The sequence below is a fragment of the Mauremys reevesii genome, linkage group 6, assembly GCF_016161935.1.
Source record: "Mauremys reevesii isolate NIE-2019 linkage group 6, ASM1616193v1, whole genome shotgun sequence".
Taxonomy (NCBI): domain Eukaryota; kingdom Metazoa; phylum Chordata; order Testudines; family Geoemydidae; genus Mauremys; species Mauremys reevesii.
In genome coordinates this window covers 75,126,870-75,151,380 of record NC_052628.1, presented here as the reverse complement: position 1 = coordinate 75,151,380, position 24,511 = coordinate 75,126,870, and the positions used below count along the sequence as shown (strand labels likewise).

Below are 24,511 nucleotides of genomic sequence, written 5' to 3'. Positions count from 1 at the left end.
TGTACAATAACTTGCTTTACCAAATCTAAATTAAATGTGTACTTAAGAAGCAAAGTATAAAAGACTAGCTACTATATTTAGTGCACAGCAAAAGGAGGCAACTTCTTTTGGGAAATTTAGTCTAATGGTTTATTTTAAAGGTCATAGTACAGCTACTGTGGTGTTTCTAATAAATGTGCTGAACCTGGTGGCTTTCCATAGAAGGAAAGAGAGCACCTTTTACTTGAAGAATGAGTAGCTCATTATGCATCATAGAAGGTAACACAATCAAGCTGCACCAATAAGAAATCCATTAATTTTTAAAGTGTCTATGATAAATTTTCTGTTTCTTTGGGAATTAGACCTACTCCACAACTTACGTTCTTAGTAATTTGACCTTTTATTCATCTCCCTCTGTGTTGAAAATGTATACCATATGAATAATTTTCTCTCTTTAGGTTTAGTGAACTAAAAAGTTCATATTGGAAAAGGATCAGCTGGTTAATATTCATGCAGGCCAATACAAATATTAGGTAATTTTGGGACTGAACATCTTGCATGAATTTCTTACCAAATCATGTTTTGAAGACTTGCAGTTCATATTTTAGCTAAATTATGTAAAACCTCATACTGTGCTTACTGCGTTCATTTTTGAAGGAATAATGCTTAAAAACTATGTGGGTGTTAAACTGAAGATCATAGGTGAAAATATGGGTATTTTACAGCTGTAAATAATATTGCTTAGTAAAAGTCAATCACGCTATGCTGACTTAGGCTTTGATTTCTGGCCTACAGTCTAAGGGCATACATTTAGTCATACATTGGCCTGGTCTACACTATGAGTTTAGGTCGAATTTAGCAACGTTAAATCGAATTAACCCTGCACCCGTCCACACAACGAAGCCATTTACTTTGACATAAAGGGCTCTTAAAATCGATTTCTGTACTCCTCCCCGACAAGGGCTGTAGTGCCAAAATCGACATTGCCATTTCAAATTAGGATTAGTGTGGCTGCAATTTGATGGTATTGACCTTTGGGAGCTATCCCACAGTGCACCATTGTGACCACTCTGGACAGCAATCTGAACTCAGATGCACTGGCCATGTAGACGGGAAAAGCCCTGCGAATTTTTGAATTTCATTTCCTGTTTGCCCTGTGTGGAGAGCACAGGTGACCAAGCAGAGCTCATCAGCACAGGTAACCATGCAGTCCGAGAATCAAAGAACACCAGCGTGGACCGTACAGGAGGTACTGGATCTGATCGCTATATTGGGAGAGGATTCTGTGCTAGCTGAACTACATTCCAAAAGATGAAATGCCAAAACATTTGAAAAAATCTCCAAGGTCATGATGGAGAGAGGCCACAATAGGGACTCACTACAGTGCCATGTGAAAGTTAAGGAGCTCAGACAAGCTTACCAGAAAACCAAAGAACCAAACGGAAGGTCCGGGTCAGAGCTGCAGATGTGCCGCTTCTACACTGAGCTGCATGCAATTCTTGGGGGGGGCCACCACCACTATCCCACCCCTGACCGTGGATTCCAAGGAGGGGTTAATCTCAGCCATGGCTGAGGATGCTGTGGACGGGGAAGATGAGGAGGAGGACGACGACGAGCTTGCGGAGAGCACACAGCACTCTGTTCTCCCCAACTGCCAGGATCTTTTTCTCAGCCTGACTGAAGTACCCTCCCAAGGCAGTATCCCAGACCATGAAGCCATGGAAGGGACCTCTGGTGAGTGTACCTTTGTAAATATGAAACATGGTTTAAAAGCAAGTGTTTTTAATGATTAATTTTCCCTGAGGACTTGGGATGCATTCGTGGCCAGTACAGCTACTGGAAAAGTCTGTTAACATGTCTGGGGATGAAATGGAAATCCTCCAGGGACATCTCCATGAAGCTCTCCTGGAGGTACTCCAAAAGCCTTTGCAGAGGGTTTCTGGGCAGTGCAGCCTTATTCCATCCTCCACGGTCAGACACTTGACCATGGCATGCTAGTAGCAAGTAATCTGGTATCATTGCATGACAAAGCCTAGCTGCATATGGTCCCAGTGATTGCTGGCATTAAAGCAACATCCGTTCTTTTATCTCGCTGTGTTATCCTCAGGAGTGATATCGTTCATGGTAACCTGGTTGAAATATGGGAATTTAATTAAGGGGACACAGGTGGCCATTCCTATTGAGCTGTTTGCCTGTGGCTGAAAAGAAATCCTTCCCTGCAATTAGCCAAGCCGGGGGGGATGGGGGCATTGGCACTGAGCTTTTCGCATTTGGCTAGCAGAGATCTTCCCTGAGACCAGCCATGCGGTGGCAGGAGGGGTAAAGCAATCATTCCAGGGAATTGGATGGGGGTGGGGGGTTAGTTTGGTTTCTGCTGCTGCACATTAACAGAAAAACCGCAGCACTCAATGGGCTTTGCTTGGTATGTGGGAAAGGAGGGCGCTGCTTTTATGAAGGCTGCAGAAGCCGAAAGACAATGGCTTACCATGGCTGCATGCAAGCTGAATTCTGTTGCCTGGCCCTGCGTCTGTGATCTCTAACACCAAAGCTGCAGGCACTCAATATTAAGATGCAAAATGCAACTTTGTACCAAAATCATATGGGCTATGTAATGTGAATAGTGTTGTTCCCTGTGAAAGAGTATAAGCATTGTTCTGTAAAATGTATCTTTTTAAATAGTTCTCTCCCTCCCTCCCGCAGCTGCAAATTTTTCAAGCCTCCCTCCGTCCCGAAGGCTATCTCAGATAAGGTGGTGAAAAAAACGGATGCAAGACGAAATGTTCTCTGAAATAATGGAATCGATCTGCAATGAAAGAGCTCATCTGAATGAGTGGAAGGACACGGCGTCAAAGTACAGGAAAGATGCCAGTGAACGTGAGGACATGAGGGACCAACGTGAGGAGAGGAGAGATACTTGAGATGAGGGGGCGACAGGAAGAACAGAGGAGGCTGTATGCAACGCTGGGGCTGCTGCGTGAGCAAACGGACATGTTCTGGCATTTGGAGTTTCAGGAACAGCAGCAGGATCAGAGTGCTGCTGCAGCTCCTGTATAACCGCCGTCACCCCTCACCATGTTCCATAGCCTCCTCACCCAGATGTGTAAGAACGCGGGGGGAGGATCTGTTCACCCTCCCACTCCACCCCAGTGGACAGTCCAAACAAAAAGCTGTCATTATTTTTAACTTTTTTTAGTGGCCTTTTCCTTCCCTCCTATCCTCCTCCCAAACCCCACCTGGGCTACCTTGTCAGTTCTCTCCCTCTTTTTATAATCATTTAACAAAGAATACATGATTTTTATATGATAGTGACTTTATTTCCTATGAAAGCAAGCTGTGATTGAAGGGGGAGGGTGGGTTGCTTACAGAGAATGAGTCAACCAAGGGGGCGGGTTTTCATCAAGGAGAAACAAACAGAACTTTCACACCGTAGCCTGGCCAGTGATGAAACTGGTTTTCAAAGCTTCTCTGATGCGCAGCGCTTCCTGGTGTGCTCTTCTAATCGCCCTGGTGTCTGGCTGCGCATAATCAGCAGCCAGGCGATTTGCCTCAGCCTCCCACCCCGTCATAAAGATCTCCCCCCTTACACTCACAGAGATTGTGGAGCACACAGTAAGCAGCAATAACACTGGGAATATTGGTTTGGCTGAGGTCTGAGTGAGTCAATAACATGTGCCAGCAACCCTTTACATGTCCAAATGCACATTCTATCACCATTCTGCACTTACTTAGCCTGTAGTCGAACAGCTCCTGACTACGTCCAGGGTGCCTGTGTATGGCTTCATGAGCCATGGCATTAAGGGGTAGGCTGGGTCCCCAAGGATAACTATAGGCATTTGGACATCCCCAACGGTTATTTTCTGGTCTGGGAAGTAAATCCCTTTCTGCAGCCGTTTAAACAGATTAGTGTTCCTGAAGACGTGAGCCTTCCCGGCCATTCCACGTTGATGATGGTGAAACATCGCTTGTGATTCACCAGTGCTTGCAGCACCATTGAAACCTTGCGGTTTACGTACAGGCTGTCCTGGTGCTCTGGTGCCAGGATAGGGATATGGGTTCCATCTATCGCCCCACCACAGTTAGGGAATCCCATTGCAGCAAAGCCATCCACTATGACTTGCACATTTCCCAGAGTCACTACCTTTGGTAGCAGCAGCTCAGTGATTGCTTTGGCTACTTGCATCACAGCAGCCCCCACAGTAGATTCGCCCACTCCAAATTGATTCCCGACTGACCGGTAGCTGTCTGGCATTGCAAGCTTCCACAGGGCTTTCGTCACTCGCTTCTCAACTGTGAGGGCTGCTCTCATCTTCGTATTCTGGTACTTCAGGGCAGGGGAAAGCAAGTCACAAAGTTCCATGAAAGTGCCCTTACGCATGCAACAGTTTTGTAGCCACTGGGAATCATCCCAGACCCGCAACACTATGCGGTCCCACCAGTCTGTGCTTGTTTCCCAGGCCCAGAATCGGCATTCCACGGCTATAACCTGCCCCATTACCAGCATGATCTCCAAAGCGTCGGGGCCCATGGTTTGAGAGAATTCTGTGTCCATGTCCTCATCACTCTCATCGCCGCGCTGCTGTAGCTGCCATAGCTGCCGCCTCCTCACCTGGTTTTTCAGGTCTTAGTTCAGCATAGACTGCATGATAATGCGTGAGGTGTTTACAATGTTCATGACTGCTGTCTAGAGCTGAGCGGGCTCCATGCTTGCTGTGGTATGGTGCCTGCACAGTTCACCCAGGGAAAAAAGGCGTGAAACGTTTGTCTGCTGTTGCTTTCACGGAGGGAAGGGGAGGATGTACCTAGAACCACTAGCGACAATGTTTTTTGCCCCATCAGGCACTGGGATCTCAACTCAGAATTCCAATAGGCGGGGGAGACTGCGGGAACTATGGGATAGCTACCAACAGTGCAACGCTCGAAGTCGACGCTAGCCTGGTACATGGACACACACCGCCGAATTAATGTGCTTAGTGTGGCCGCATGCACTCAACTTTATACAATCGGTTGCCAAAATCGAATTCTGTAAATTCGGAGTAATCCCGTAGTGTAGACACCCATTGACTCTTCATGTGCAAGAATTAAAAAACAACCACTTGAAATCAGGTACATTTAAGTTGATCAGTTAAGGCCAAGTTTTGCCATCCTTACTTGCACTGAGTAGTACACCTGCAAGAAGTAAGGTACTAGTCAACATGAGTAAGACTGGCAGAATCTGTCCCTTAATATGTAAACTATTTGATATAAATCAAATGTAGCACCTATGACATGAAGTGGTCACTATTGTTGGCTTTTGGAACGGATTTTTATTTAAAAATCCATATTCTGTTGGTTTTTAACCCTAAAATTTCTACTCACATTGGTAACAATCGCATGAGTATTCTCACTGAAGTCCAAGACTGAGCCCTTTTATATCTAATGAGTAACTAGAGCTATTGTAGCAGCAATATGCATTCATATAGCATTTCTTGTCTGTAGCTCTCAAAACATTTTGTAAAAATAGATAAATGTTGTGACCCCACTTTATAATGGGTAACCTGAGGCATAGCGTATTTTTCCAAGGTCCCACAGCAAGTCCGTGGTAAAACCTGGAAGAAAACCAATGTCTCTTAAATCTTAGCCCTATGCTCAGTTAACTTGGCAATAATTACCCCATTATTTATGAAAACATAGCATTTTATTTTTATAAATAAAACAAATACTTCTAATAATTGAATACTTCGGTCTATCTAATACTGTGTTGTAATTTTCACATTGGCATTGCATATCAGCTAATCTCTTCTTCACATTGCTTCTTTCTAATATGAAAAGGACGGTCAGGAAGGCACTGATGTATGCAGAAAAAAATAGAGGATTTTTGAAAGAGTGTAAATGAATATGTGCAAAGATTACCTAATGGTTCAATAACAAATTCTTGTCACTTTCTTTTGGCCATGTATCCCAAACAGTTTCTTGGCTCTGAGTTTTCATAATTACCTTATGGACAAGCACTGATCCTTACTATTCAGACTGATTTCAAGAGAATCTTAGCCGGCTGCTGCTGTGAGTACAACTAATACTGATAAATACTCAATCTGTGTCACACTCAAAGATGAACATATAGCTCATTTAACCGCTGAGCATGGCCCCTGAAGCACAGTAACAATCTATATATAGTAAAGCTGGCTGGAAAACAAGAATTCTATTTAGTGAGAAACTTCGAAGTTTCAGCATTTGGTTTTGTTTTGCATTGGGATATAAAAATAAAACTTGTATATGGTAGGTTGAAGGGCTGCTACTGGCAGGTCAGGCTTGTGTATCAGATATAGACTCACTACAGGGCGCACTTCTCAGAGATGCACAACAGATATGTTCGCGATAGGATCCTTTAATGCTCTACCTGCTTCCCCATAGCATAAATTAAAGATACCTGAATATCTCCAGTTTCCTAGTGGGGCTTTATACAATTCAAAATCTTGCAAAATACTGCTTTCGGTCTGTCCACTGTGAAGGTTTATCAAAGCTGAAGATCACTGGGCCATTGAAGAATGACATCTTGATGAGATCCTGCAACCTTTGACTTTTTCTGTTTTTCCACAGAAATTCTGTTATCGATCTGAGAGATTCCAAAAAAAACTTTTGTGAAAAGTGATGTTTCCACAAAGTTTAGGGTTCAACAAATCTTCATTTTTTCCCATTGAAAGAAGTCTTGTTTAAATTCCTGCACAACTCCAATATTTTGTTTTTTGTTTTGTTTTTTGCCTGTAAACACTGATGAAACAAACTTTATTGGTTTGTATCAATTGTTTTACTTAACGTTTTTAACATTGATCATTTTAAGTGATCTGTCTGAGACGCATCCTGCCCATACCATATATTGTCCTTATTTCTTTCTGATCTGGGTCTTGCTGAAATAGAACTCACTGAGAGAGGAGAAAAACTAAATCACAAAAAATTAAAATTGGATGTACCAATAGTCTAAAAATACAAGACTACACTCTTTATTCTAAGACGGGTCCCCAACGCGGTGCCCGCGGGCGCCTCTAAATAGGCCCGCGTCCTGGCCGGCGGTGGAGCATCCGCCGAAATGCTACCGAATTCCTGCGGCGTTTCGGTGGCAACACCTCTCGATGACATCACTTGGCGGCAGCAAGTGACTTCATTGAGATGCGTCACCACCGAAACACTGCAGAAATACGGCGGCGACACCTCTTGATGACGCCACTTGCCACTGACAAGCAACGTCATCGAGAGGCGTCGCCGCCGAAATGCCGCAGAAATTCGGCAGCATTTCGGCGGGTGCTCCACCACCACCACAGTCCTTCATCTGACGCCTGCCAGACGAAAAGGTTGGGGACCACTGTTCTAAGATGCACATTACTAACTACAAAGAAAAATGTACAAGTTTGAATTGCCTGTAGAGAGAACTATTCTATGTGGTGCATATTTGACACAATGGTAAAGTGTGGTAATAAATTTTCAGAGAATTTTGTTATTTTACAAAGAATCCACAATCACTTATCTATGTCTATTTTATAGCTCATGAAGAGACAACACTTGAAAACATAATAGCCAGATGATCTCAAGATGCAAGAATCCGTCAGATGTTTTCTGAGACCTATTGAAATATGCTTCAGTTTCACAAAAGCAGGAAATGTTAATTTTTCAGCTCTTCTCTAAACATAGGGATGATCTGTAAAGGGAATGCTGTTGTCACAGCAAATGCACACTTGAATGATTCAAACCCAATTAATGGTTATGTGATGCACTTTGAATATATTTGATGCAGTAACAACTGGTAAACATCTTTTCAGATTCAGCTGCTGAAAAGATTCCACCTTTTTCTTTTAACATAAGAGCAGTGACATTTTTACCAAAACAACTCTAAAAGCCCCCTCACTTGAAGTATAGCAAGTATGCCATGTTTTTACTTTAGCACATACAAAATTCCTTGTTAAGCACATCCTTTGGGCTTATACCATTTTATTTTTTAGTAGCAGAAAAAATGTTGATGGGCACAGATGTTTGCAGTAACTATATTTATTAAAGCTTAAGTTTTACTTTTAATGTAAATTAAAAGTGTGTGTGTGTATTTTAAAAAGGATGATTATTCTCTCCCATTCCTTTTTGTTTTACTACCTAATCTGGAGTCAGGTGTTGTGGCAGGCACCTGTAATCCCAGCTACTTGGGAGGCTGAGGCTGGCAGATTGCTTGAACTCAGGGGTTTTGGGCTGCAGTGTGCTATGCCAATTGGGTGTCTGGTGCCACTGACAGCTTGGCCAGCGGGTAGCTGAAGGAATGGCTAGAACAACACAAATGATTGGTGTCCTCTCTGTGAGGTCCGATGGACCGATCAATCAAGGTGACAAACTGACCTAATTTGGTGGTGATAATTTAAGACACTCATTTGCCGTCCTAATTCCAGTGTACTTTAGAGTGTGAAAAATAGAAACAAATCTGTCAGTTGATTTTAGTTAGGCTTCCCTAGCCTCCAGGATGAAGAAAGTTGTGTAAATTTGTAGTTTTGTTTCTGGAGTGAGGCTACTGTGACCAGGGGCAGCTCCCTGCACCAGCACGCCAAGCGCGTGCTTGGGGCGGCAAGCCGCGGGGGGGTGCTCTGCTGGTTGCCGTGAGGGCGCCAGGCAGGCTGCCTTCAGCGGCATGCCTGCAGAGGGTCTGCTGGTCCCGTGGCTTCGGCGGACCTCCCGTAGGCTGCCGCCGAATCCGTGGGACCGAGGAGCTCCCACAGGCAAGCCGCCGAAGGCAGCCTGCCTGCTGTGCTTGGGGCGGCAAAATGCCTAGAGCCGCCCCTGATTGTGACTTCATCCCAATCAATGTTTCTGATGCTGCATGTAATTCCTAGAAATACCATTCCTCTGCAGAAAATTACAAAACACACGCCACTGCCCAGAGGGTGAACAGATAAGACATTTATAGAAAACATCAGAACCCACCAGACATCAACTCCCTTCAGTGTTGCAGTTTCAGGGTTAACTGCACCCTTGATTCCTGGTCTTCTTCGAGGGCATCCACTTAAAAGTTTCAGGCTTCCTAGCCTTTACTTCTCTTAAACAGAGACCAACATCTCTCTCCCTTCAGACCACGGTTTAGGCTTGCAGTGCCTCTGCACTTCACTGTGACTTCCCTAGCAAGTCTGACCAACGTTCAGCACCTGTGGTTAACCTTTCTCCAGGGCTACAACAGCATATATCAGTTACCAACGAGCTTCCACAAAGCAAACCACTTTTGCCCTAAGAATGAGAAAGAGAAAACATACTCATGCTAAATGCTTACCAGAGGTCACACACAGGGGCGGCTCTACAAATCACGCTGCCCCAAGCAGCGCGGAGCGCTGCGCCGCCCTTCCCCAGTCCCGCGGCGGGTCCCCTCTTCCCGCGGCTCCGGCATCCTGGGGAGGGCGGCATTTGGCTCCGGTGGAGCTCCCGCCGGCATGCCTGCGGCAGGTCCACCGGAGCCTGGGACGAGCGGACCTGCCGCAGTCATGCCTGCGGGAGCTCAACCGGAGCCGCGGGAAGACGGGACCCGCCGCAGTCATGCCTGCGGCAGGTCCGCTGCCCCGGCTCCGTGGACCTGCCGCAGGCATGCCGGCGGGAGCTCCACCGGAGCCAAATGACGCCCTCCCCAGGATGCCGCCCCAAGCGGGCGCTTGGCCCGCTGGTGCCTAGAGCCGCCCCTGGTCACACATCAGTCTTATGTGACCCTAGTAAACCAAAGTCCTTCCAATCTTTTTGAAGGGTTGAAGGTCCCTTGGACAAAAGGTTGTGTCCCTTTCCTGATTTAAAAAAGAGGCCTCTATCAGTTTAAACTTATATTTTTTTATACCAAAAGTGCTTTTTGTCTGTTGGTCTCTGGAAAACCTAGTTTGAACAAGTAAATGTAAATCACCCTAGGAGGCTTACACCTCTGACACCCCCTCCCCCTGCTTTTAGTTCCTGGAGGAGCTTAGGTGACCCTCTGCCACTCTGGAGTGGCATACAGTCCACAACCTCCAATGAAAAAAACCATTCATAAACTTTATACAATATGGTCTCCCAGACATCATGCATACAGTTACAATAGCTGTCTCTCAGTGTATGAAGGTGCATCACATATTTCAAGTTGATTTGGTATATTGTCACTTACTCTGCAGAACTGCTACAACAGTGAAATATTTGCTTGATAAATGCACTCTTCTCAATCTCATACGCTTTATTCTTTTGGTTGGCAGTCTCCTAAAACCTTTAGGGCAGACTGTATAATAGCAGTGTGTCTCCTTTGCTGATATGGGGACATGTACAATCAGGACTGCAACCATTTCTTGACAGTGAGTTAGCTTCCATAGCAATCCATCGGCTGTAGTCTGGACAGCAAGCATCCTGAGTTTACTCTGAATCTGGATTACTTTGCTGCTTTATGGTATTGGTTAACTGACTTCTGGCCACCTTTTAAAAGAAGCGGCTCTAAAAACTCAAGCCATCAAAGGCCTTTTCACTGGTCCACATACTTTTCTTTTCTTGTGCTGAATAAAGCTCACAATCTGCAGTGCTCATGAGGAAGAGGGAGGACTGTGGTGAGCCATGTGCTCCAGCAACAAATCTGCATGATGGGAGGAGGTTGGCTGCTTCCACACAGCTAATCGTAGAAGAACCTGTGCAATGGGAACCCATATTTGAGAAGTAACAATTAAGCTTTCTTCAGAGGACATACAGCAGAAGAGAGGGCAGGCTCACATTTGGATTCTGAAAATTTAATTAACTTTGTCATCAACTGTATAACTAGAGGTAATTGAAACTTGGAATTTCTCTTCTGCAGGAAATTGAGATATTTTGAAGGGTTCTTTTATCCTGAATTGGAATGAAAAATCAAACATTCAAAACTTTCTGCAAAATTGTGGAACAATTTTTTTCAATAATATCTAGCCAACATTACCAAAGCAATATTAGAAGTTCTAATATAAACGATGAAATCATAGTCAAAATAAAATGCTTTGATCTAATTGAAACAAAATCAATGCATTTCCACAGCACATTTTGATTTTTATCAGAAAATGCTGATTTGATGGAAAACTGTTCCATTATAAAATTTTCAACCAGTTTTATATAGAACCAGAGGTGAAAGTAAGCCGGTATGCCCTGGTACAGCGTACCGGCTCTTGCCGGTGCGCCGTAACGGGGTGGCCTGGCTTCCCCAGGTGGCAATTTAAAGGGCCTGGGGCTCCCAGCAGCGGCTGGAGCCCCAGGCCCTTTAAATTGCCACCAGAGCCCTGCTGCTGGAGCTCTGGAGTAGCGGCAGGGCTCCAGGGGCTATTTAAAGGGCCTAGGACTCCCCTGCTTCTACCGCCCTGGCCCTTTAAATAACCCCCAGAGCCCAGGGGTTATTTAAAGGGCCGGGGTTCCTGCTGCCTCTACTGCCCTGGGCCCTTTAAATGGCTGCCAGAGCCTGCCACTGCTACCCCAGGGCTCTGGGGGCTATTTAAAGTGCCAGGGCGGGTAGAAGCAGGGGATTCCTGGGCCCTTTAAATAGCCCCTGGAGCCCCGCTGGAGCCCTGGGGTGGCGGCAGCAGCAGCAGCTGGGGGCTCCAGCAGCAGTTTAAAGGGCCTGGGGTGGTAGTGGCTGCCTCGAGCCCTGGGCCCTTTAAACTGCTGCCAGAGACCCTGGCTGCCGCTGCTACCGGGGAGGGTTGGGGGAGGGCACTTACTGGTACAGGGCGGGCCGGGGCTGGCTCTGACCCACCCCATCCCCACCCCTTCCGTGGGCCACCGCTGGCCCCAACCCAGCCCCGTACCGGTAAGTCCCTATTTCTACTCTCACCCCTGTATAGAACCCATATTTCTTGGGGCTTGTCTGCCAATATAACTAACATATCAATAGATGTGGGTACTGCTGCTAACTTAAGAACCTCTAGTATTCATTTGTGAACACTGTAGAGCTGTGCAAACTTTGCTGTATGAAATCTGAAATCAGGAGATGCTTGACTGGCTTCAGGATTTATTACAAATTGAAAATTTGGCTCAGATGAATTCCCTGAAACCCATTATTATTGATCTATTATGGACCTTGACCACATTGTGCTATACGCTGTACAAACAGAACAAAGAGGGTCTCTGCTTCAAAGAGCTATGCTGCTTGCTTGTAAATTCTGCCAATAAAGGGAAATGACTGGATGGCTTTGGTCACACTCTGGGCTTCCTGGCTCATGTATGAGGGCACCAGATTTCAGTCTTACAAAAGCATAGGGGAAAGTGCCTGAAAGGCAGAGGTAAATAGGCAGTGACTAAGGGCATCCTGTGTACTTGGAGGTAAGAGGATTTGATCCTAGGTGGGGAGGGAATGGTTAGGGCCCTACAAGATGTAGGATTAGCTTTACTTTGATTTGATCACATCTGAAACTCAAAGCAAAACTCAGCAAATGAGCCAAGCAAAGATAGCTGAACCCAATGCGAATCAAAACAAATGAGATGAATATGGCTCTGGGAGCCTTCACCCTGAAATCCTTGTGTATGAGTCCTTTTAAACTGAAATGAAGCACTGACTGTTTAAACGTATGCTGCTCTGCCAGACAACCAGTACATTGTGTGATGATTGATCTCCCCAAATTAATTTTGTGAACAGAAACAAATAATGGAAATAAGTATTCACATAACTCAGGACATTGCCAGCAACTCCCTATGAGCTGGTGTTTGAATCCCTTCCTAATGACTGAGCACAAATAAGATTTTTTTTTTTTTGGAGTGGTATACTTAAGTGGCTGCAGTCTTTTACTGTTGAATTAAATATGACTTTGTGGGTATATTTTTGTTGTGCTGCTGAAACTTGCTAGCTACACGCTTTTGGAGGTAGCACATAAACTTAGGAAATTATCATTTTAGATCTCATTCCCCCCCCCCCCAATTCTTTGAAGTTGTTTAAAGAAACTGCTATACAGGTGATAATTTAATACAGTAAAATAGAAAAAATAAGCTTGAATCTGTGTACTAAAACATAAAAATTTGCTTTTCATATATTTTAAATTTAGTAATCTCCTTTTTAAATTAGTTTGCCAAATAATTTAGTGTTTGCTACACCTTAAACTACAGTAAGCATTTTTCTAGATACTTTTTTTGTTTAATTTTTAATCACTTTGTCAGTAAATATCTTAGTTCATTCATTTGTTCTCCCCATTGCATACTGCCGCCCTCAGTAAAACAGCTGCCATTTATAAATGTTGGTTGTTAAATTTCCTTGGTTCTTTCCTTCCCTCTTTTCTTTTCCCAGTCTTCTCTACTATCAGTTGGAACTGGCATAACTGGTTGGAAAACCATTCCTAGAAAGTAGTTATCAGTGGTTCATGGTCAAGCTGGAAGGGTATATTGAGTGGGGTCCCACAGGGATCAGTTCTGGTTCTGAGTCTGTCAATATCTTCATTAATGATTTAGATCAGAGGTAGGCAACCTATGGCACATGCACCGAAGGTGGCACGCAAGCTGATTTTCAGTGGCACTCACACTGCCCGGCTCCTGGCTACTGGTCCAGGGGGCTTTGCATTTTAATTTAATTTTAAATGAAGCTTCTTAAACATTTTAAAAACCTTATTTACTTTACATACAACAAAAGTTTACTTTATATTAGAGACTCATAGAAAGAGACCTTCTAAAAACATTAAAATGTATTACTGGCACACACAACCTTAAATTAGAGTGAATAAAAGAAGACTCAGCACACCACTTATGAAAGGTTGCCGACCCTTGATTTAGATAATGGCATAGAGAGTACACTTATAAAGTTTGCGGACAATACCAAGCTAGGTGGGTTGCAAGTGCTTTGGAGGATAGGATTAGAGTTCAAAATGATCTGGACAAACTGGAGAAATGGTCTGAAGTAAATAGGATGAAAGTCAAGAGGGACAAATGCAAAGTACTCCACTTAGGAAGGAACAATCAAGTGCACACCCCCAAAATGGGAAATGACTGCCTAGGAAGGAGTACTACAGAAAAGAATCTGGGGGTCATAATGGATCAAAAGCTAAATATAAGTCAACAGTGTAACACTATTGTGCCCTTCTTCTCCCTCCCCCGCCCCCAAAAAGAGCAAGACCAGAAGTAATGGCTTGTCTCTATCGAGGGTTGCCAGGTGTCTGTTTTTTAACTGCAACACCCAGTCAAAAAGGAACCCTACTGGTTCTGTTAAAACTCTGGTCAGCGGTGCAGCGGGGCTGAGGCAGACTCTCTCTGCCTACCCTGGCTGTGTGGCTCCCAGAAGCAGTCAGAATGTCCAGCTCCTAGGCACCTGGGTGGCCATGGGGATTGAGTGCTATCTCTGATTGGCTGGGAACTACAGCCAATGGGAGCTGTGGGGGTGGTGCCTGTGGGAAGTGAGCAGAGCCCCCTGGTGAGGGTGACCAGATAGAAAGTGTGAAAAATTGGGATGGGGTGGGGGTAATAGGAGTCCATATTTTTAAAAAAGCCCCAAAGATTGGGACTGTCCCTATAAAATTGGGAGATCGGGTCACCCTACGTCTGGCCTTTCTGCCTAGGGGCTTCAGGGATAGGCTGGCTGCTTCTGGGAGCCTGCTAGCTCCACTGTGCCACTGACGGGGGCGCTGCCTGAAGTAAGTACTGCCTGGCTGAAGCCCGTATCCTGAACCCCCTCCCAAACCCCGTCCCAGGTCAGAACTTGCACCCCTGCCCCAGCCCTGAGCCCCGTCATGCACCCAGACTCCTTCCTGGAGCCCACACCCCTTCCTGCACCTCGAACCTCTTGGTGCCAGCCCAGAGCCCCTTCCTGCACCTCGAACCCCTTGGCCCCAGCCCTACCCCAGAGCCCACACCCCAACCCCTTCCCCAGCCCAGTGAAAGTGAGTGTGGGGGAGAGCAAGTGACTGAGGGTGGGGGGATGGAGTGAGCAGGGGCCTGGACCTCAGAAGGGCCTCAGGAAAGGCGGTGGGGCAAGTGTATGTCGTTTTCTGCGATTAGACAGTTGGCGACCCTAGCTCTACCCCACGCTGACTAGGTCTCAGCTGGAGTATCGTGTCCAGTTCTGGGCACCACATTTAAGGAAAGATGTGGACAAACTGAAGAAAGTCTAGAGAAGATCAACGTGATTAAAGGTCTAGAAAACATGACTTATGAGGGAAGATTGAAAAAACTGGATTTGTTTTGGAGAAGAGAAGATTGAGGGGGACATAACAGTTTTCAAGTACATAAAAGATTTTTACAAGGAGGAGGGAGAAAAATATTCTTCTTAACCTCTGAGGATAGGACAAGCTGTAACTATGACTTTCTGAACTAAATATTTCTAAGAAATTACTATAGCTATATTTTATAACTTGGAAGTCAGGGTCATTGTCTTGTTAGATAAGATCTGGTGAAGAGGAGAAAACAGTTCAGTGATCTGATCTTTTCAGTTGAGATAATATAAATACTTTGTACATCTTTGAAAATATGAAGTGCTAAAACTGGTGATTCCACACAACCCTAAAGAGAGATTTCTACTCTAGGCCCTAGTTCATCTGACCAGAGAGCTACTCATCTCCCTTCTGTCCAAAATGGAGCTAATAAGCCACATCTGCTACAATGAGTCTGAGTATCCAATCAATTACTCTTGCATAGCTCCATCACTTACTAACAGGATGGGTCAACAGTATACTGTACCACACTGTTACAGGCCATTAAACATCATGCTTTGGGGCATGTGCTGATTGTAGAGTCAGGAATGAACAGTTTTTTAAACAAGGTTTTGGGGTTTGGTATACAGATGCCTCAGCCTGCTTACTAGCTTGGTAAAGAAACCATAAAATCTTTAATAAAAGATACACAAGGGAAAAAGGCTACAGCATTTGAATGGTAAAATATTAAGGTTTTCATTTTAACAATATCCCTTGTTCCCTTTTCCTTTAGTTTAGAGAGATTTTTATAAGGGAAAAACCCATTGTTTGACTGTCTTTTTTTTTTTTAAATATGGTATTAAAGACTATAATAATGGGGGGGGGGGAAAGAAAGTTGAGTCTCACTTCCTAGAAGACAAGACAAAAATGTACACAAGACAGGAAGAAAAGAACAGCAAAGATAATGCAACTTGAATCTCTGGTGTTGACTTCACTTGTAATTTTATTTTTTACTGCTGGAAAAACATACACACAGCACGTAGTATAAACAGCCCTCTGAAATCTGGCAAACTTATACCTGCCACTGGATTGCCGCAGATCGCGGTCGTGATCTTGGCTTTTTTTTTTTTTTGGCTGCTTGGGGCAGCAAAACCCCTGGAGCCGGCCCTGATTGTTGTTTAGTCTTGCAAACTATTTTCCCTGCTAAGAAAATGTAGTTTGTTTTTTAAAAATAAATTAAAATACAATCCTCTGTTATCCAAAGATTTTGCCAACTTCCCCATAGAAAGACAGACCAATTTCTGAAAGAGAACAAATTAATCAAGAAGCAGCTGTTTAGGTGGAGATGCAATCTTTTCTAAATCTGGTTAAATCCATATAAAATATGGTGCATACCTGGTGCTAGAAAGTGAATTTTTAGGCAGATGAATCAATAATGACAATCTGTCTTTGTACTCCTCCCACCAAGAGTTGCATATGAGCTGCCTGTAAAGTTGTGGCTTGCAGTGCTTAACAATTCTTTCAGCTTGGCCATTTCATTATGACTAATTGCATCATGTACATGGCCCATATTACTAATATACTCTTCAGCAGATGAATCCGTGAGCTTCAAGTTCATCAGATAACCATAAGGAGAGAGGAACTCAGAGTGGGTGAACTAGTCTGACCAGATAAGTGCTGGCCTGAGTGTGTGTTCATCCTCCACACTGATCTTTTAACATGCAGAACTGTTTGTTAAATTGACACAGAAGCTTCCATCATTATGTAACACTCCAGTCCAGGCTGTTGGGAGAGTGGCTAAGAAGCCCACTTTCCTTCTAGTTGGAGTAGATGGATAATTGAAACTGATTCCCTTTCCACTGGTATTATTGCAAAGGCTCTGTTCATTCTTGTGTACGATATGGTTCTTCCCTGGCATTTATATCCCAAAGTTTTCAGAAAACTTACTGTTTGTAAGATTAAAAACTGATGTAGGAGCAAGATGGCATTTGCATGAATAACAGGAAAAAACAGAGCTGGTCATTGGAAGAGTTTTGTGAAGAAGGTAGGGAATCGGAGTTGGATTGGGGGCTGAAAACATTCTAATAAACATATGAACTCTTGGATACCTGAACCAGCTCTAAGTCTTGTGAGGTTTTCCTGTGGCTAATATGGACTTCTCATGAAGTAAACATCAAATGTATGGATCAAAAACATAAATGCAGGCTAGCATATATCTGAGGCATCTAGTCAACTTTAGAGACAAATTTCTAATTTTAAAAATAGCTTATGTATTAATACATCCATTACATGCACAAAAATAGTCAGAAGTATGCTAAATTAGTGTGGTGGCTCACCTTCCTTCAAAAGCATTCCTGGTTGAATGCAGAATTGACAAAAACACATGAAATACTGTAAACAAACCACTCCACTACTTTTAAAATCTTTTTTCTAAAAGGCATTCTATCATTCACTCGTAAAGAATGGGACTCTCCCAGAACTAATATATATCAAGTATATAATAATAAAAAAATCACACACACGTGAATTATTATTTTTTTCCCTGAGAAACACTTTCTAAAGCTTGATGTAAGAAGTCAATAACTGCTGTGGACTGCTTGACTTCTCATGTCAAAATAATCTTTGTTCTCTTCGTGAATGTTAACATTGCACTTTTACCGAGTGACTGATTTGAGTCAATCATGAGTCATAACCATTTTATTTATGGGAAAGTAATATTTTCTGATGGTTCTTTTTGCATCTGTTGTTCTGGAAGGGTCTGGTGCCTCTGAGTTGGTGTATCCTGGTCTGTGGGTAAGCTCATCAGAAGCAAACTCCCCACAGAAGTCTCTATAGACCAGGACAAACCAACTCAGAGGCATCATACCCTTCTAGAACAGCAGATGAAAAACCTGCAGACATATCTCCATGGCTTCAATGTTCAACACACCTGTAATAAATATAAAGGGAAGGGTAACAACGTTCCTGTATACAGTAATATAAAATCCCTCCTGGCCAGAGACACCAAATCCTCTTACCTGTAAAGGGTTAAGAAGCTCAAGTACCTGGCTGGCACCTGACCCAAAGAACCAATAAGGGGACAATATACTTTCAAATCTGGGGATGAGGGGGAGGTTTTTTTTGTCTGTCTGTTCTGTGTGCTTGCCGGAGCAAGATCAAAGAAGCAAGCAATCCATCTCCTATAGCGTTAGTAAGTATTTAGCAAGGAAATGCATTCAATTTACTTATATTTTGGCTTATGAATTTTCTCTGTGCTGAGAGGGAGGGTATTGCTGATTTTCTTTTTGTAACTTTAAAGTTTTGCCCAGAGGGAAACCCTCTGTGTTTTGAGTCTGATTGCCTGTGAGATTATCTTCCATTCTAATCTTACAGAGGTACTCCTTTCACTTTTTTTCTTTAATTAAAATTCTTCTTTTAAGAACCGGATTGATTTTTTCATTGTTTTAAGATCCAAGGGTTTGGGTCTGTGTTCACCTGTACCAATTGGTGAGGATATATTCTCAAGCCTCCCCAGGAAAGGGGGTGTAAGGGCTTGGGGGGATATTTGGGGAAGGAAGGGCTCCAAGTGGCCCTCCCTAAATGTTTGTTTAAATCACTTGGTGGTGGCAGCGTTACCTAATCCAAGGTACAAGGAAGGATTTGTGCCTTGGGGAGTTTTTATCCTAAAATGGTAGAAATAAGCTTAGGGGGTCTTCATGTGGGTCCCCATGTCTGTACCCTAAAGCTCAGAGTGGGGAGAGAACCCTGACAACACATGGGTTCTACACATGCCTATCACAACATATGGTGTACCTTATCCAGTGCACTAACTACCATAATAACTATGTGGGTGAAACAAGACAATCACTACGCTCTTGAATGAACCCTCACAGAAAAATAACACAAGACAAAAACACCATGTCACGTGTGGGTGCACACTTTTCACAAAGTGATCACTCAATATCTGACCTCTCAGTTCTCGTCCTCTAAGCAAACCTGCACAACACATTGAAAAGATGAGCCTGGGAGTTTAAACTCATAACTTTTCTAGTCACTAAAAATCATGGACTGAATAGACACACTGAATTTATGGTTTATTGCAACAATCTAAAACCTATTAACCCTTTCCCCCCTTGATTGGAGAGGGGTTAATGAGCCACTTCACCTTGAATGGTCCCTTTAAATCGGTGTTTAACTACTTATGCTAACCAATCTGTTCACCTTGTATTTAGCTGTGACAGAGTATATTTTCCAGACCCGAATAAGAGATCTGCAATCTTGAAAGCTTGTGTGTGTGTCACCAACAGAAACTGGTCCAATAAAAGAGAATACCTGACCCACCTTATCTATCTTAGGACATGATTAGCAGAAACTGACTTACTTGTGTATGATTAACAGTTTTCTTGTATGTTATCCAATCTTTATCTTTACCTTGGACACCAATAATGGCAATATAATACTACTGTAGCAATAAAGTGTATCTGTCTTTTCTACTGTGTACAAAACCTTCATTTGCTCTTTCACCAGTTCAGTCTTAATGCAATTCACTTTTGTCTTTTGCCAGCATGGAAAGTTCCCTGTGGTTCCCTGATAGATTTTCAAATGTGGCCGGGATTGCAAGACATTGTTAAATGGTTTCAGTCAGCTTTACTTTATGCTTATCTGCTATTTCTGTCATAATGGTCTTACGCACTGAATGTTGTAATGACTGGAAGGTTTTGAAATAATGGGCTTCCTACCATGTAAGAGCCTGGGTGTCAGGGAGAGGCTGCATGGTTGGTTGTGTAAAATTTGGTTCATGATCACTTCTTAATGATATTTTTGTACAGTTCCAAAAGCAAAATACAAATGTTTTCTGTTAAACTACTGATATCTGTCAGACACGAGACATCATTTTGTTATAAGCATGTTGTGGTTGGTTGGTAAGGTAGAGAAGCAAGCATGTATTAGTGACTAGAGCAGACACAGATGCAAGAGTATATTGTCCTGATTCTTATGGGGAAAATGCCACATTTGCAGTGGTATTACATAATGCTTTGGGTATCTTTGTAAATGAAGGTGTTTGAATTTGAAACGTACAGGTGAACATGTTATCCTTGGTTTAAAGAGGTTGACTCTGCACAGCTTTGTCTAGCTATAATGTGTTTGGTTTTTAATATATTTTTTAAAAGGTGTTGTACACACGTGTCTGTTACTGTCTTACCTACTGTAATGGATCAGTTTTACAGAAGAAGAAAATATTTACATATGATCAAATAAATGTGTGGCAGCTCTTTTTTATTCACCCAAATCTAATTATGTGGCTTTGGGCCTCTTCTGCAAGCAGAAAAATCCTGTCCTAGGAGGGAAGCCCTTCAATTCTTAGCCACTGCACTTTGAATGTTCCAACTGCCTTGTCACGCTTAATGGTCCATTGGCACCCAGGCAGAGAAAATATTTGGCAAATATGAAACAGTGCCCTCTTCTCCGCCCCCTCCTTTTACCTTTGTCTTTATTCTCTGCTTTTATGGAGCTCTTCCTTCTAAAGCTATGCTTTCAAAGCCTATTTTTTAAATCTACTCAGCAAGAACTATAAAAGCCATTTTTGAGTCTTGTTCTAGTCTAATGGGACTATAACATATAGTCCCAATGTTATTGGGAGATGTTTTAAAGTTATTGCTAGTTAGCCAAATTGATGTGTAATGGGGTCCTCTGAAAGTGATGCAAGTGCCCCAGTCAGTGGTCCAATATGCAGTGTAGGGTGCATTACTAACAAGGCCCAGAGTATCATCACACTCAAACTAAATAGCAACCCAAAGCCCAACAGCCAGTCTGATAGACTCCCATGGAGTAAGAGGTAGGGATAGGACAGAATAGTAGTGAAAATTGTAAACTTATTGGGAGTGACCAGATATTATTTCTGTAGACTGACTTGTTACCTCTGCTTATCTGAATGTGTAAGCAGTTACATTTTTTGAAGAAATGCTCCTTGTCAGCAGTACTTCACTTCTTTTAGAATTTGATCATATAACTAGTAAAGAGTTTTCAACCTAAGAGTAAATTTTGTGTCTCTGCAAATAACCAGAAAAAGGTCCACAAACAGAGGGTCTACCTAAGTCTTCAAAATAGGACGTCAGTGTTGCATAAAGTTTCATTTCTGTCTGTATAGGAGTAAACTTCACTACAAGTGAGAATCATTCTTTTTTACCTGCTGCTCAAAGCATGAGGCCTATCAGTGTGGGTAAAACAAAGTATTACAACAGTAGGGCATTGGTTTAGAGGAATCCAGTGGGTCAAGTTGGTTTGGGAGTCTAACATTAAACCGGATTGGAGGACAATAGCACGGGTTTTGTGGGAAGGAAGCATAAAAGTGTACACTTTAGGTTACCAATTAACTACAAAATCCCCTCACTGGAGAGGCCTGAGACTGGAATAGCAGGGCTATTTCAGGTCAGAATGTAGATGTATCCTCTTACAGTACGCCCTTTTCTATAATTTTCCAGTAAGGCTTGTTTTAAGGCTTTAAAAAGAAAAATCTTGTCAGCTGGCATGATTTGTTCTGAAACTTAATAGTGGAGACTATTAAGATTTTCCCACCCCCCAATTAATGTATTTAATAGCAGCAAGATACACAGCTGTATATGTCTCTACCCACTTTCCAGTATTGCATACCTAGGATTTGTGTAATCAGACTTGTTTTCAGGAAAGAAAAAATATAAATACTGTTAGCAAGTTTGACTTGTTAGAAAACTCCCAAACAGTCAGTGCTTTCTTCAGCAAAATAACTGAAAAACAAAATTAGCCGCAGCAGCCTGCACAGTTCAGTACATCTGCTGGAGCCTCTGCAGCACTTTCTCTGTGAGACTTCCAATCTAAAGGAGAGAAACTGCCAATGAAGCTCGCTTGTATATGAAATAACCTTATGAGTGACTCAGTTCCTGCTTTTAGTTCTCAAACATCATGCTGAGAAGCAAAAATATACTTGGTCTAACTGGCATGCCTGGCAGCAATTTGCGCAGCAAATTCCTTCACAAGATACCAGATTAGTACCTGAGGAAATCTGTTCGCATGCACGCTTGCTTGCGCTCTATCCCCTCACTCTCTCACACATGCACATGCACCTGATTGCTTTGTATTTAAAAAAAATATTTATTTATCATGGGTGAAATCCTGTCACCACTGAAGTCAATGGGAACTTTGACACTAACTTCAGTTAGTCCACGGTTTTACCCAATATTTTTCACAGCAAACCTGGCTTGTGCTGTCAATTGTATTATTTTCTTTGAATGATCAGATTTGTAGTGTCTTTCTGCTTTCCACCAGCTTGTTTTTCATGTATTGATATTGTTCCTCATGAGCATGCTTGGACTGCAACTAATTAGTTGCCTTCATAATTTTGAGCGGCTCTGTTTTGTTTTGTTTTGTCCCCCATGAATGATGGTGTCCTCTAACACATGATCCTGCATGTATCTTTATATTTAGTCCTAATACACTTCTTCACTCGTCTGAAAGCAATGTTTTGTGTAATTCAGATTTCAGTTCAACTAACTGGTACACAGGAAACTGTGGAACCTGGGGGAGGGAGCATCTTTTTGTTCTATGTTTGTACAGCATCTAGCGCAGGGGGTACGGCTCCATCAATGGGGCTCTTTGTGATAATACAAATAAATAATCCCTCTAAGACCAGGTGGTGGTGATTGGGGAAAGGAAGTAGCTGGGAGACATGATCTGACTGATGGTAGAAATAATATATAATGGTATGGAGTCCTACTATGTGGAAATGCTTGGTTAGGGGGCAAACCTAATCAATCTCCTCTCTCTAGGGTGGAACTGCTGACACCTGTTCCTAGTAGGCCAGCAGGCTGACATAGCTTTCCCATGAGCTGGATAAAGTGAATTGGCTTAACTAGCCATTACATCCAACACTTACTTGTTATAGAAATAGTACAGCAAGTCACATTAATTTATACAGATTTCAACCTAGGTCGATCAAGCCTAACAAATGGAAATGGTCATGGATTTCTGGTAACTGCTAAATATGTTACACATATTGTGTGCTGGGATGTTAGGACTTTATTTGGTACAGGCCAGACTGAGCTAGTAAAAAAGGAGTTAAGAAGGTTTACCAGTTTCCTTTGCTGATATACGGGAAACACATTGGCTTGATGTAGGAGAGTTGACAGTTGGAAATTGCACTTAACCTTGGACATTCCTGTGGACAAGTGAAATGCAGAAATGGGATTGCTACAGCAGTGGACAAGAAAACAGGTATTTCAGTAAGTAGGTGGAAACTGATATCCGAGTGGATCGTAATAGAAAAGTTTACTACTGCATACAATAAACTATGCATAAGTTGGATCTGTTCTTCCACACCAATAAAAGCAGTGGAAGAGGCAAAGGAGGATAGCTGGCTAGCATTGTAGATGAGATTTCCAATCATGATATAATCCTGATAATGAGAAATATTACTGCAAAGGTTGGGAGTGGACAGGTTAAAATAATGAATAGTGTTGAACCACGTGGTATCGAAATGGCAAACAATAAAGGGGAAAGGTTAAGAACTTACTGTGGGATGCAGTGATAATGGTGATACTTTGGTGTCCTCACAGAGATGCACAATGGAATTCACCAGATGGTTAAAAACCAGATTGACACATTATTATTACTCTGGACTTGGAGTTGTGTAAATGAGAACAGAATATGATCCATCTTATTTAATTTTTAGTTTTGATCTTGCTAAAAGATTTTTTTATATTTTGACCTCCTGTAATATAAACCTGAGGTTCATTGAATTTCATGAAATTTGGAATTTCAATCAATCATTTGTGCATTAGAAAAGTAAGAATACAAAAACTGCTGCTATGAAATGTGCTGTAGTTGTAGGGTACTATGAAACAATCTTTGAGTTAGGGCGTAATAAAATATTGTTCCTGTGTGTCATCCAAATTGTTGCAGTACCACAAGGTTTAAAGTAGTTAGCCTGCAGGATAGTGGTGGTTACATGCTGCTTTCCTTTTTTTGAAATTGTGTCTGTACTGTAGCCCTTGGAGTCATGCTTAAAGTTGTCCCCTCTACCAAAAGCTGAAATGGTACCCCTGTCAACAAAACAAGAAAACAAAAGATGAAAGTCAGTATGTAAAGGTTAAGCTGTATGAAAACACAAGCAGGTAAATGATGTAAGCGTGTTGTTGTGGGGTGTGTGTGTGGTTTGTTTTTTTTAAAGACTACTGGTGAAGTGGTGACAACTGCCGAGGAGGTGAGGTGCTGGAAGTAGGAAAGGAGGATTTTGAAAATGCTGAATCCTCCAAATGCAAGCATTCTAGTCATTATAGATGAAGAGGACAGCTTGCAAGGCAGAATGGATGTCAGTACTGAACCACCATCAGAAGAGGAAATAGAAAGAGCAATGAAGCTGTTTAAAGTGGGAAAGCTGCAGGAACAGACAATATAACAGCTGAGCTGCTAAAAGCTGGCGAGACAAGTGCTATCAAAGCATTAAGAAAAATTAAAGAAGA

At 42.7% G+C, this 24,511-nt stretch overlaps 1 long non-coding RNA gene across 1 annotated transcript in view; it reads left to right on the top strand.

Moving 5' to 3' along the window:
* LOC120408752 overlaps positions 1-8,256 on the top strand; it is a 40,356-nt gene extending 32,100 nt beyond the window's left edge. Inside the window, exons 2-3 of the long non-coding RNA XR_005600942.1 lie at positions 5,925-6,018; positions 7,495-8,256. This is a non-coding gene — a long non-coding RNA (uncharacterized LOC120408752). The remainder of the gene's footprint in view (positions 1-5,924; positions 6,019-7,494) is intronic.
* The last annotated feature ends 16,255 nt before the right edge of the window (positions 8,257-24,511 follow it).